This window comes from Taudactylus pleione, unplaced genomic scaffold, assembly GCF_031769625.1.
Source record: "Taudactylus pleione unplaced genomic scaffold, aTauple2 ptg000433l, whole genome shotgun sequence".
NCBI classification, from domain to species: domain Eukaryota; kingdom Metazoa; phylum Chordata; class Amphibia; order Anura; family Myobatrachidae; genus Taudactylus; species Taudactylus pleione.
The window spans coordinates 1174335-1189300 of record NW_028284835.1 but is presented as its reverse complement, the minus strand read 5'-3'; the positions used below and the strand labels follow the sequence as shown (position 1 = coordinate 1189300).

Genomic DNA, 14966 nt, shown 5'->3' with positions numbered 1-14966 from the left:
TCTCTTCGTGGATGTCCCAGCGCTTTCTTAAACTTAACATGTCTAAGACTGAGCTGATCATCTTCCCACCCTCTTCCACTACATCACTTTCCACAATTTCATTATCTATTGATGGCACAACTATCTCCTCTAGCCCCAAAGTGCGCTGTCTTGGAGTTATCCTAGACTCCTCCCTCTCCTTTAAACCGCACATTCAGCACCTCTCGCAGTCCTGCCGTTTTCACCTAAAAAATATCTCCAGGATTAGACCCTTCCTCACCCAGGATGCCACTAAAACCCTCATCCACTCACTGGTCATATCCAGATTGGACTACTGTAACCTTCTCCTAGCTGGCCTCCCAGTCTCTCACCTCTCTCCACTACAATCTGTTCTTAATGCTGCTGCTCGGCTCATCTTCCTCTCCAGACGTTCTACATCTGCTTCCCCTCTCCTTCAAGCACTACACTGGCTCCCCTTCCCCTTCAGATGCCAATTCAAGGTTCTTACATTCGCCTACAAAGCCCTCACCAAATCCTCTCCCGCATACATTTCTGACCTTCTCTCCCTTCACACTCCCGCCTGCCCACTTCGCTCAACTAATGCATGCCGCCTCTCATGCCAACTGATTACTTCCTCCCACTCCCGCATCCGAGATTTTGCCTGTGCTGCTCCCTACCTTTGGAATGCTCTCTCTCCCCATCAGACTCTCCACCTCTCTACAAATCTTCAAACGGGCTCTCAAGACCCACTACTTCATCAAGGCCTTCCAGCACTCATCCTAACCCACATCATGCTCTTTCCTTCCTATCTTCCCCTTCTATGTCACGCCTGTCTGTCTGCCCCTCCCCTTAGAATGTAAGCTCTCATGAGCAGGGACCTCTTCCCTCATGTGCTTCTCTTTACATTTTCTTCTACTCTACTCCCCATAGGGCACCTAACACATGACTGCCAACTCCCGGCAGCTTATTGTGAGTGCTTTAATCACTATTTCAGCAATGTATATAAGTTGTGTCCTTGTCCTGCACTGTAATGTACTGTAAGTTACTTGTTTCTTGTTCACTTTTTAGTTCTATGTGCTATGTAAGGCGCTGCGGAACACTTGTGGCGCCATATAAATAAAGGATAATAATAATAAATAATAAACACAAAAGTGATCTATCTACTTGGAATTGATATAGTTTGAAATTAGGTGGTTTGGATGAGAGAAATTTTCCATCCAATGTTTTCCCTTTTTGTAATTCTAAAATTTCCGTGATATTCAGCGGAAATGGCAGCAACCCTGCATTAAGCTGTCCCTGTGGCACATGTGAACACACCCAGCAATCAGTTTGATTTAACACTTTGCCTACCATGCTATGATAATCCTCTAAAGGATACCCACCCCAGTACGCGTTATATTTAGGTGGGCACCGTTGGATACAGTTCTCATCAACTAGGGACCCAGAAAGCTCACAAATACAGGAATCTTCAGACGATAAACCTCCAAACTGTCCCCGACTATCCGGAATGACAGCTCTCTTAACAATAACAGTACTAAGATTGGTCAGACACTCCCCTGATTGGCATTGCACTCCTCCTGACTCCACTTCATCAGCACTGCCATCAGCTCCCATTTCCTCAATCGGTCTCCCATCACAGAAACTGGATATTCCCGAACCGACCAGGTTGGTGAACACTCTAAAAGAGAATATGAAAATGAACACAGCAGGCCCGTCCATTGTCACAACAAGACCTGCAAATTTCTCTTAGTTCAGGTATCTCACTACGACCTTTTCAATCCTCCCGGAACAAGCTTGCAAGTGGCAGGTCCACGCTATCAGCCTTGTCTCCGACTTGTTTCTCCACCGGTTGACTGACCTTTTTGCAGAGAGTGGAATGGACCCAGGTATCTCTCTCAGCCACCTTCAAAGATGTAGTACTCGTCAGCAGCACCTGGTACGGACCTTCCCACCGATCAGTCAAACAACCTGAACGCAAGTAATTTCTGATCATAACATATTCTTCTGGTTCAACATCATGACAGTTAGTTTCAGACATATCATGGGACAACAATTTCAGTTTCTGCTGCTGTTGCTTTAACTGCTTACTCATTGATATAAGATACTTTACAGTTACCTCGTTGTCACCCTTCAAGTCTTCCTGTGGACTTATAATCAAATGAGGTTGTCTACCGAACAGTATTTCAAATGGAGACAGATTTAGAGGGGGTCTAGGAGTGGTCCTTATGCTATGTAGGACCAAAGGTAACTCTTCTGGCCATCCTAGTCCAGTCTCTGCCATGATTTTAGTTAACTTATTTTTAATAGTCCCGTTCATCCTCTCTACCTTGGCACTGGCTTGCAGTCGGTAGGGGGTGTGAAGTCGGCTATTAATACCCATCAGCTTACACATATTTTGAAAAACATCACCTGTGAAATGAGTACCCCTATCACTCAATGATTTAGGGATACCGTGCATACAAATTCCTGAACTATTTTCTTGGGAGTAAACGCAGCAGTATTAGGGGCTGCTGGGTAGGCCTCAACCCAATTAGAAAATACATCAGTGCACACTAATACATTAATAAGATTCCTGCAGGGTGGTAATTGGATGAAATCAATTTGTATCACCTGGAAAGGTCCATCAGTCGGTGGGACGGTTCGGTAGGGATCGCTTTCCCTATGTTCTTCCTCAAGCAGGTCAGACAGGACATTGCTATCTTTTCTGCTTGTGAAGAAAAACCTGGTGCGCACCAGTATGCTCTCACCAATTTGCACATACCTTGTTTTCCCAGATGAGTCAGACCGTGTGCTGCCTCAGACAGGCTGGGGTGTAATATGCCTTGGGGGCTACTGGTTTACCTTGTCTGTCCCTCCAGAGCCCGGAGGACTCTTGCCCACATCCCTTGGACTTCCAAATGGATTTTTCCTGAATTGAACACAAATTTTGCATCTCAATTTCAGCATATCAATTGTTTGTAAAGACATAACTTTTTCAGTTGGAGAACATTTTTAACCCTGCTGCCCATTTTGCAACTTCATCGGCTCTGTTGTTGCCCAGTGACACCGGATCATCCTCACATGTATGGGCTTTACATTTAATTTCTGCCACCGCTTTGGGCAGTTGGATTGCTTCTAAAAGATGTTTTATGTGTCGGGAATGTGCAACTGGTGTGCCTGCTGCTGTCATAAAGTTTCTCAGACGCCATAGAGCCCCAAAATCGTGCACCACCCCGAACCCATACCTCGAGTCAGTGTAAATGTTAGCAGATTTGCCTGCTGCCATTTCACACGCTCTAGTTAGTGCTATTAACTCTCCCACCTGGGCTGAGTGAGGAGGACCAAGAGGTTTAGCTTCTATGTCTGTCATTTACAACAGTATAACCTGTACATAATTCACCTGTGTCTGTCTGACAACTCCCATCCGTATAAAAAGTCACATCCACATTCTCTAAAGGTGTGTCGTGTATGTCAGGTCTAGCAGTAAAGGTCTGATTCAGATATTCCATACAATCGTGCATATCATTATGTCCGCTGAACTCACCTCCCGCCAGCAACTCGCCTCCTTCCACCCTTTGTACATCATGTTGTACATATGGTAAATACGTTGCTGGATTCAGCGTGCTGCAACGTAAACAGTGAAGTTTGCGGGTGCGATTAGAGTTAGTTCCCATTTGGTAAACCTAGCCGAAGAGACGTGTCTGGTTTGAGCTGAGTTCAACAGAGCAGATACAGCATGGGGAGTGTAGACAATCATATCATGACCCAATACTACGTCCTCACTTTTACTCACCAATAAAGCGGTAGCTGCTACACTTCTCAAACAAGTGGGGAGTGATCTTGCCACAGTGTCCATTTGGGCACTGTAGTATGCTACGGGCCTACTGGCATCACCATGTTTTTGTGTAAGGACACCTGCAGCACAACCATCGGCTTCCGTACAATAGAATTCAAAAGGTTTTTCATAATCAGGTATTCCCAATGCACGAGCTTTTGTCAGACTATCCTTAAGATTAAGAAAAGCCTGCTCTGTTTCCTCTGTGTGTATGAAACGATCAGGCTTTGAGGAAGAGACTAATTCCTGTAAAGGCAAGGCCAAAATAGAAAAACCTGGGATCCACAATCTACAGAATCCACACATTCCCAAGAAGGTACGAATTTGCTGTTGATTCTGCGGCAGTGTCATGTTCTGTATGGCCTGGATTCTATCATTTGTAAGATGTCGTAACCCCTGGGTTAGGCAGTGTCCCAAATATTTTACTCTGTATTGGCACGGCTGTAGTTTGTCCTTAGCCACCTTGTGTCCTGTATGCGAGAGATGAAGCATCAAAAGTTTAGTATCATTGAAACATGACATAAACGAGTCAGAACATAGCAATAAATCGTCCACATATTGAATTAGAACAGATCCATTGGCAGGTTGAAAAGATTGTAAACAGTCGTGCAATGCCTGGGAGAAGATACTGGGGCTGTCTATGAAACCTTGGGGTAACCGTGTCCATGTGTATTGTACACCTCTGTATGTAAATGCGAATAGATACTGACAGTCAGGGTGGAGAGGCACAGAGAAGAAAGCAGAACAGAGGTCAATGACAGTGAAATGGGTTGCATTTGGTTGGGTCTGCATCAGGATGACAGCTGGATTTGGCACTACAGGGAATTGGCTCTCTACTACCTTATTAACACCTCTAAGGTCGTGTACCTGCCTATAACCACTCCCACCACTCTTCTTCACCGGGAAGGTGGGACTGTTGGCTGCACTAGCTGTACGAACTAAAATTCCCTGTTGCAATAATCACTGAATTATTGGAAAAACCCCTAATTCTACCTCCTGTTTTAGTGGGTACTGGGGAATTTTTGGAGCTTGCCTACCGCTTTTTAAATTTACCATTACAGGGCTTACGTTTGCCATTAATCCAGTGTCCTGTCCATCCTTAGTCCAAAGGGAATCTGGAATTTGGGACAACATTTCATCTACCTGAGATGGATTTTCATTTAAACTTGTAGAGTGATACATTATCCTTTAGGGAGTGTCCAACATATCCCGCACCTCGTGTGCAACTCTCTGGGATATCTAAAAATACACCATCAGGGGTGCAATATATAACACATCCCATCTTACATAACAAGTCTCTACCCAGCAGGTTAGTAGGAGTCGCAGCAGCCAGAAGGAAAGAATGTCTGGTATGCAACGGCCCAATAGTAACCTCTGTGGACTTTGTTAAAGGATAATGTTCCACTTTACCTGTTACACCCATTGTTGGTACTGTCTCGTTGGTCACCTGTAAATTAAAGGGAGATTTTATCACTGACCTGGTCGCCCCTGTGTCTACAAGAAAAGGATATTCAGTACCAGCTACATCAACCATCATGACAGGTTCTTCCCTAGTACTTCCCGTTAACCTGACTATCTGTAGACTACAGGTATGACCTGACCCCTAGCGTTGGCTACCATTCTCCAATAAAGCATTTACGGCCACAATTGGAGCTGGTGCCTGCTGGACATTTGCTGGTCTCTGTGCATATCCCTTATGGGGATGTCCAGGTCTTCCCTGATTTGGGGTTCCTACTGTTTTTACTGTATAGTTTCTACTTAAGTGTCCTGTTTGTTTACAATTAAAACATGTTCGTGGATTGGGTGAAGACATGTGTTGTTGTGAGGTTTGAGCAGAGGGTAAAGGTGGTGGATATGGGTAAGGATAGGGAGGGTAAGGGTATTGTGGGGGATATGAGGTTTGTGAGTAGTATGGGACCTGTGGTTGTATAGGGTTTGTGGAATAGAGCTGTGTTTGTTGTTGTGTGGGGTTAGTGAGGGCATATAACTGTTCAGGTGTAAGTGTGTGTGTAGATGCAAGTGTGTCTGTTGGCTGTGATGTTACCGTCATTCCCTCCAGAGCTTGTATACTGACAGCCATTAGTTTTTCGCTCTGGGTCTCTCTCTTCTTTGAGATGTTTTTATCATGTTCTATGGCAGATTCTATGAGTGTATCTATTGTGACTCCCCTCCAGCCAGGTTGTGAGGTCTGAACCCGAGTCTTTAAATTCTCTTTCAGACCGTCCATTAGTACCATGACTATCATTCCCCTGTGGTGAGTGCTATCTGTAATATTTTCTACCCCAGTGTACTGGGTGATAGCCTGCAGAGCCTGTCGCAATAATCTTCTGCAGATTCACTCTCCTTTTGCTTAATGGTGAAAATTTTGTTCCAGTTAACTATTACCGGAAAATATATATCCAATTCAGTTACAATGCGGGAAATGTTACCTTGGTTTACTTGGTCTGTTAAGGGAACGTCACCATCCAATACACAATCCGTGATAAATTTTGTCACGTCGGTATTGTGTGGTAGACAGGCCCTTAACACCACCCGCCAATCTTTTAGTTGGCTCATGAGAACTACCCAAATTTCTCAAAAATCTTTGACATTTGGCTAGTTCCTTTTTGGGATCGGGGAAATAATTTATGATTTATGCTCTTGTCCAGGGACAATGCATTACCACTTCCCTCATGGGCACTACACCGTTCGCATCTGCATTTCCATTTGGAACGGTTATTGTCCGAATGGGATGCAGACCGGCAGCGCTGCTACCTTTTGACCTTGTTACCAGGCTGGGGGTTTAATATGTTGCTGCTATGTATGGTATTAACAACTTCCTCTACGGGTGCAGAGGGTGTTAGCACTTCCCTTACTGTTACTGATGGAGATGACGGCACCACTCCTGATTGTGGTGATGCAGCATCCATCATTTGCACAGCATGGGAAATGGCAGACATTACAATAGGCTCATCATCCACATCATGAACATTTTCTTTATAGTTGCTTAAGAGAGGGTACAAATTTCTTGTTACATTTTTATGGGTATTTTTGGTAACTGTACTTGCATCTCCATCCACATAAGGTGGGGGTGGGGAGCGTGAACTGCTGGCAATACTCTCCACAACGCTACCTTGCTGCACGTGCGCGCCATTTTGCGGCTCGTCCGTATTGCAATTCAGCGCCGCGGATGTATTCTCTGGCAATGCGCTCGCAACGCTAGTTTGCGTTGCTTGTGCATTTTTGAGCCACGCATCCCCTTCATGCTGCCACAACTTTAAACATTCATAATATTTGACCTTTTTCTCTCGGGAGCGCATCAGACTGATGTGATCCTGGACATTATCTAATACATTTTTATCAAAACTACCAAGTCTGGGAAACAGTCTTAACACTCTTCATCGTCATTTTAAACCATACATCACAATACCTTATCGCATAAGTACCGTACTTAGTATGCATAATGCGACGGGCCGATCCAAACTGCGCTTCCATTAGCAGCACATCATTGTCTAACATCTCTATTGTTTGCATGGCTCCCATTCTGAGACCACTCCTATGCTTTTCAATAAAGATTTAAACTGGTGAAAGACAATCAAGATACTTTCACTTACCTGTGGATGATTTAAACGGCAGCGCCCACACACCTGGATAAGATGAAAAAGGCAACTTCCACACCTATGGAAGTTTAATTAGGCTACTTTCTACTTCAGGGTCCATAGGGTATCCACAGGATACCTTGGGGTATAGGTGTGACGTCAGTCGCAGGGCACCAAAGAGTTAAGCTTTCAGCCTCCCAGGATGCACTAGGTCCCCCTCCTATACCCCGCCCCCGGGCCAAGGCACCTCAGTTTAGTTTGGTGCCCGGCCGGAGTCGGGTGCACCTGTTGGAGTGGGGGCTAGAAGAGCCCCTGAAGCTTATTCTTCATGCAGCTGTGGCTGCACAACTGGATGTACAGCATGGACAGTCAGTCCTGACGTCCATGCTGTCTTCCCTACACCCCGCCGGTACCAGAACGCCGGTACTGATCCGGGGATGCTGGTGGGCGTCTGGGGTCACAGCTAGCGGTGACCCCAGATGCTCCGGACCATGGCCGGATTCAAGGGGGACAGAGGTAAGCAGCGGGGTCCCGCGGTGGGTCCCCGCTGATCACATGGTCCTAAGTCCCCAGGCAGGGGGCTCCCTGGGGACTGGCTGCAGCGTGGAGCCAGGCGACCAACCTGCGCTTCCACTACCCCCTGGGACAGCGGACCGCAGCAGAGCGGTAGCGCTGCGGCGTCCCAGGGGTTAAATGCATGCCAGGGGAGCGCGCCTTCCCTGTCTCACAGTCGGCGCCTCCCCCGCTGCACACAGCCCTCTCTGCATGCTGCCGACTGGTCCTGTGGCAGCGCTCCTCCCCCAGGCCAGCCTCCTCTCTGCTCCTCGGCGGCCATCTTCTCCAGAACGCATGGTGAACGCTGCTGGAAGCGCTGGACGGAAGCATCGTGGTCTGGGTCCCCCCGCATACCTCTCCTCCGCTGTGGTCAGGTCTGTGTATGCAGCGCTGTGTCCTACCAGGCCCTGTGTCTGTGTAGTTGAGTGATCAGCGCTGTTAGTGCAGGAATTGTTATTTCTCTGCATTGTATGTGACTGTGCTAGCGCTGCTGCCTGTAATCTTTTCTTCATCTAAACTGTCAGCTTTATTACTGTCCCTGTTCTTTCTGCTAAAGCCCTTGCGGTGCGGTGCTGCAGGGTGGTCTCTCGCCTATTTAATACTTAATTGGTGAGAGAGGTCACATACGTGGTGCCATCATGTCTGAAAGTGATTTTCCCCTCCGGCTACAGTGTACCACGTGCAAAGTACCGTTAGCGGAGGGGGAGGGTAGCGCGGAGGGCCTTTGCCGGCAGTGTTTGTCCATGGCGCGGCCTATTACGGTTACAGCACCGGTACAGGAGCCGCCCTGGGCTTGTTTCGCTCAGGCGTTAACAGCTTTAGTGGGCCAGTTAGCTCCGCAGCCCGCGTTTACTCCGATGGGTTTGTCCCAGCAGTCTGTGGTGTCGTCACCCATGCAGGGGTTCCCACGACAATTGGTGGTACCCCACAGTCTCCCTATTTCCCAGCTCCCGGGTTCTCAGGAGCCAGCGTGGGTTAACTCCCTGACGAGTTCTGTACAGCACTTGTCGGATGTGTTGCAAGGGGAGTCTGTGATGCGGTCTCATAAAAGGTCGGTGGCGTCTCTGTCCGCTCCTTATGAGGATGACGAAGGGACGTCTGATGATGGGGAGATTCTAGATCCTTACGATCAGGAACCTCTCCATACTAAGGACGCTGATGCTAAGTCCAAAGTATATATTCCTGGACTTATTCGGGCGGTCCGCACAGCCTTGGTGATTGAGGACGAAGTTCCCCCAGCGGCTAAATCTAAGTATGCCTTTTTCAAAGATGTGAAGGGCGATGCCACAGTCTTTCCTCTTTCGGGTCAGTTGGTGGACCATTTAGAGGAGGCGTGGAAACAACCTGGCAAAAGATATCAGCCGCAGAGACGCCTGGCGGTGGCTTATCCGTTCGCGGATAATTATTTTGCGAAGTGGGAATCCCCTCCACAGGTGGATTCTCACGTGACCCGTCTTGTCCGTAGTGCCACATTGCCGATGCCATCCATGTCCTCCCTTAAGGATGCTACGGACCGCAAGGTAGAAATCTGCCTGAAGTCCGCTTATTCCCTTGCAGGGGGGGCAGCACGGCCGGCTATGGCCATTTGCTGGGTTGCCAGAGCGATGGAGCGCTGGGCGGATTCATTAGAGGCTTCTTTTGAATCCGACTGTCCGGCCGATCAGGCGGAGTTGATTGGCAATCTCCGTGATTCGGCCACCTACATCAACGAGGCGGCTCTAGACATTAGTACTCTGGTGTCTAGAATTTCTTCAGCAGCGGTAGCTGCTCGTCGCACCTTGTGGCTGCGATCCTGGAAGGCGGACGCAGATTCCAAGAAAGGTCTGGAAGCGTTGCCGTTTACCGGAGAAGTTCTCTTCGGTCCGGATCTGGATAAGATTGTGGCCACGCTGGCGGCAGCCAAATCTGCCTGTCTCCCGTCGGCCGCTGCTCCTTCTGGTTCGGGACCATCGTCCTTTCGGTCATCTAGGGCCCAGGGCAGGCCCAAACCACAGTCGTTTCCTCGACAGGCTGGCCCTAAGAAATCGGTCAAGCCCCGGAAGCAGGCATGGAGTACCAGACGTCCGGCCCCCAAGCCAGATGACAAGCCTGCGGCCTGACGGTCCGGGCCTCCCTTTGGGGGATCCCAGGGTGGGAGGCCGCCTGCTACAGTTCGCCCAGTGTTGGTCGACCACTACGACAGACACTTGGGTTCTGGAGGTGGTTTCTCACGGATACGCCCTCTCCTTCCGGCACAGACCCCCGGCTCGCTTCTTCACCACGGGTCTCCCATCAGACCGGAACAAGGCTACGGAGCTGCGGAAGGTATTGCACACTATGCTCCAGGCTGGAGTTATAGTGGCGGTTCCATTCTCCCAGAGGGGCCAGGGTTTCTATTCAAATCTATTTTTGGTACAGAAACCCAATGGGTCATATCGTCCGATTCTCAACCTCAAAGCACTCAACAAGTCTTTGCGGGTCCCGAAGTTTCGGATGGAGACCCTACGGTCCATCATTCTGGCGCTGGAACCTGGGGACTACTTGGTGTCATTGGACATTCAGGACGCTTACCTGCATGTCCCTATTCTTTGGCGCTATCAACAGTTCCTCAGGTTCGCAATCAGCAGCGACCACTTCCAGTTTCGGGCGTTACCTTTTGGCCTGGCAACAGCACCACGTGTTTTCACCAAGGTGATGGCGGTCATGGCGGCTTCTCTGCGGCTGCAGGGAGTCCGCATGTTGCCGTATTTGGACGACCTGTTATTGGTGGCAGGATCTCCAGAGCTCCTGTTACGCCACTTGGACCTGACCATTGCACTGCTGCAACGGCACGGCTGGCTAATCAACTGGCAGAAGTCCACTCTAATCCCGTCTCGGAGGATTCTGCATCTTGGAGCTTTATTGGACTCGGGACAGCAAAGGATCTTCGTGACGGAGGACAAGATCTCTGCTTTACAGTCAAGGGTGCGCAGTTGTCTGCACAGCCGCCGGGTGTCCTTACACTCGGCGATGAGGTTACTGGGCTCCATGGTGTCGGTGTTCGACATGGTGGAATACGCCCAGTTTCACTCCAGACCTCTGCAGCACCTGATCCTGTCCAAGTGGAACGGGCTGACTCAGTCTCTGAAGTCCCAGACGATTGTGCTCACCCAGGAGGTTCGCCTGTCCCTTACGTGGTGGTTACAGACGACCCACCTCAACAAGGGACGTCCGTTCTGGGTTCCAAATTGGGTCCTGTTGACAACGGACGCCAGTCTTCGGGGCTGGGGAGCAGTTTCGGGTCCACACTTGTTCCAGGGCAGGTGGACGCCGACAGAAGCGGAGCTTCCAATAAATATCTTGGAACTCCGTGCGGTCTTCAATGCTCTCCAGCAGGCACAGCGGTTTCTCCAGGGTCGCCCGGTGCAGGTCCAGTCGGACAACGCTACCACCGTGGCCTACATAAACAGGCAAGGAGGAACTCGCAGTCGGGCGGCTCTCGTAGAGGTCTCTCGGATCCTGGTTTGGGCGGAGCGCAATCTTCCGGCCATATCAGCGGTCTTCATCCCGGGAGTGCTCAATTGGGAGGCGGACTTTCTAAGTCGCCAGGACGTTCATCCGGGGGAATGGTCCCTGCACCCGGACGTTTTTCAACTACTGGTGGACAGGTGGGGTCTTCCAGAAATCGACCTCATGGCGTCCCGGCACAACAACAAGTTGCCGGTGTACGGGTCTCGCACAAGAGACGAAGGGGCGTCTCTGGTGGATGCTCTGTCCGTCTGGTGGACGTTCCGGTTCGCATACCTGTTCCCTCCGGTCTCCCTTCTTCCACGGGTAATCCGGAAATTCAAACAGGAAGGAGGGACGCTCCTGTTGATAGCTCCCGCGTGGCCCAGACGGCACTGGTTCTCAGACCTTCAGGGTCTGTCCGTGGACATTCCTCTGCGGTTGCCGCTACGACCGGACCTTCTGTCTCAGGGTCCTTGCCTTCACCCGGACCTGACTCGGCTGTCTTTGACGGCGTGGCTGTTGAGACGGCCATGCTGAGGTCCCGGGGGTTTTCCAGCTCTGTGGTGCGTACCATGTTGCGAGCTCGGAAACCGTCTTCCGCGAGGATATACCATCGCGTGTGGCATACGTTCTTTCAGTGGTGTCGACCGAGAGGTTATGCACCGCGGGAGTTTCGTCTGTCTCGGATTCTCGCCTTCCTGCAAGCGGGACTAGATCATGGGCTTCGCCTTGCTTCTTTGCAGGTACAGGTTTCGGCCCTATCTGTCTGGTTTCACCGTAGGATTGCTACAATCCCGGATGTGCGCACCTTTATGCAGGGTGTTCTCCGCATTCAGCCGCCCTTTGTCCACCTGTGGCGCCTTGGGATTTGGCTGTGGTCCTGAGGGCTCTCCAAGGACCGCCGTTTGAACCACTGGGCTCAGTGGATCTTAAATGGCTAACAGCTAAGACTGTTTTCCTTCTGGCCATTGCTTCGGCCAGACGTGTTTCTGAGTTAGGGGCTCTTTCTTGTAGACCCCCTTTCTTGGTTTTTTATGGGAACAGGGCAGTGCTCCGCACTCGGCCCGAGTTTCTTCCCAAAGTTGTTTCCCAGTTTCATATTAACGAGGAAATAGTTGTTCCGGCCTTTAACTCACCGGGTCTTTCCGTGGGTGAGGCCTCTTTGGATGTTGTGCGGGCCTTAAGGACTTATGTTGACCGCACTTCTTCGTTTAGGAAGTCGGACGCTTTGTTTGTCCTCTTTGGCTTCCGAAAAAAGGGTTGGCCTGCTTCAAAGCAAACTTTGGCAGCCTGGATCCGTATGGCTATTTCTGAAGCTTATCTTCATGAAGGCCTACCGGTCCCTCCTTCTCTGAAGGCTCATTCCACTAGGTCTGTGGGTCCTTCGTGGGCAGCTCGACGTGGTGCCTCGGCAGTTCAGATCTGCAAGGCTGCTACGTGGTCTTCTGTCCATACCTTCGTGAGGTATTACAGGTTTGACACCTTCGCCTCTCAGGATGCTTCCTTCGGGCGGCGGATTCTCCTTTCTGCACAGGAGCGTCCCCACCCTTAATGGATACTGCTTTGGGACATCCCCAAGGTATCCTGTGGATACCCTATGGACCCTGAAGTAGAAAATATGAGATATGGTAAGAACTTACCCTTGTTATCTCTATTTCTACGAAGTCCATAGGGTTCCACAGGACTCCCGCCCTGTCGCACCTGTGCTGCAGATGGGCTTTGCTCTGGTCACCGGTTTTCCGTCTCCCTCTGGTGAGAATGTGATTCTTGTATGTGTCCAGATCTTTGTTCTCTCTCTTCCTTCTCCTCCTCCGGCCTATGGCTTGGTAACTAACTGAGGTGCCTTGGCCCGGGGGCGGGGTATAGGAGGGGGACCTAGTGCATCCTGGGAGGCTGAAAGCTTAACTCTTTGGTGCCCTGCGACTGACGTCACACCTATACCCCAAGGTATCCTGTGGAACCCTATGGACTTCGTAGAAATAGAGATAACAAGGGTAAGTTCTTACCATATCTCATATTTTCACGCACCTCTCTACAACAAAGACAACATGTACACCTGCTACTGTGTATAAAACGGTAAGCTGCTTACCCAGCGACTAGCACTTAGCCCTTAAAGGTCATACGGTACCTCTAACTGTAGGGAACAAGTTACCCCTACCAACTAATACTCACTGTTACACACTTTTTCCTGCGCAGAAAAATACACGTTAACCCAGATATTGATAACAATTGAAAAATGTAAACCTCAACGGCTTTATTTAAACACGTGGCAGCACAATCGGAAGTACGTATACGCTATTGTGCGACCAGTCACATACACAATAATGCGACTACCACACAACCGTATGACAACTTTTTAGCTGCGTACGCAAAAGTGCGTCTTTACTGTGCGCAAAACTGCGACTCAGCCGCGTGCTCAGCACTGCGGCACTCCTTTAAACGTTAGGTTCTATCAACAAAGGAAAACAAACTTTTTCCTCTCTTGTCCCTGGATTCTAGTCAGCTTCCTTGGCTCACACGAAAACGGATAGCGATCTTTCAGCACAAAGCGGTTGCAGGTAAACCCCGCATGTGGCCACTCTACCCTTTGCTGAGATATCGATAACCGTATGTGCCGTGTGAGTAGGTAAGTGACTTCACTATGAGCCCCCAACTAAGGATACTGCCTTTGAACCTCTATATACTCCTGCCTATACCTTCTAATATTCTCTAAGGATGACGCTAATTTGCGTACGCAGTCATCCAGTAAATAAAGACTCCAGACTTAGAACATGTGGTTCCAAAGCACAAAGTATTATTCAAGTAAAGTACAGCAGTTACACGCTATGATCCTCATATAATAGCGCAAAGAGATTTTACAGACCCAAGTGCAATTATATATACGCAGCGCTCTCTGGTCCAGATTTTAGGCATCAGCAAGAAACCCCTCGTTAATCAGCATTCAGCACAAAGACTAGGAACCCAGGGTCAGCCCACATATATTTATACCCCCCAGAAATAAACAACCTAAAGGAGAGGGCATATGTTACAAGGCATTTAACAGGTTGATTCAAATAGACACAACCCAGCCTCTAACTGGGGGTCTCTGGTTTCCTGACTCCTGCAATCATCCTAACCGTTGTTCATATTATGTACATTTTGTTGCTTGAAGTCTCTGCTGTCCATAAGTTGAGAATGCATGATGCGATCTCCACACCGATGGTACCGGAATACTGTTTAAAGAGTACGCATCAGTACAATACCAATCACGGCTTACTTATGTATAAAACCTTAGTTACCAAATAATCTTTATTTCACAGCATTTATGCTAAATGAACAAACTTAAATCTTATGCTTTAAAGCTTATTAAACCTTTTATGTGAATATGTAATGTGTAAGTATGCAGGGTGTGATGTAAAGACGCTAGTTAACTTGGGGCAGATGCATGCGCATGAAGCTAATAAACAGCGTTTTCATACAGGATCTTATGCATTCGCTAATATGCAATTGTGCGCATTAATGTGTGTGAGAAATGGTGCACTTAAATCTCACTTAAATTAAGTCAACACCTAGCAGTGTGGAATGCTGAGCAT

At 49.0% G+C, this 14966-nt stretch overlaps 1 protein-coding gene across 1 annotated transcript in view; it reads left to right on the top strand.

Annotated features, from left to right (window-relative positions):
- The window catches only part of YLPM1 (YLP motif containing 1), a 117869-nt gene that overhangs the window by 54056 nt on the left and 48847 nt on the right, over nucleotides 1-14966 (top strand).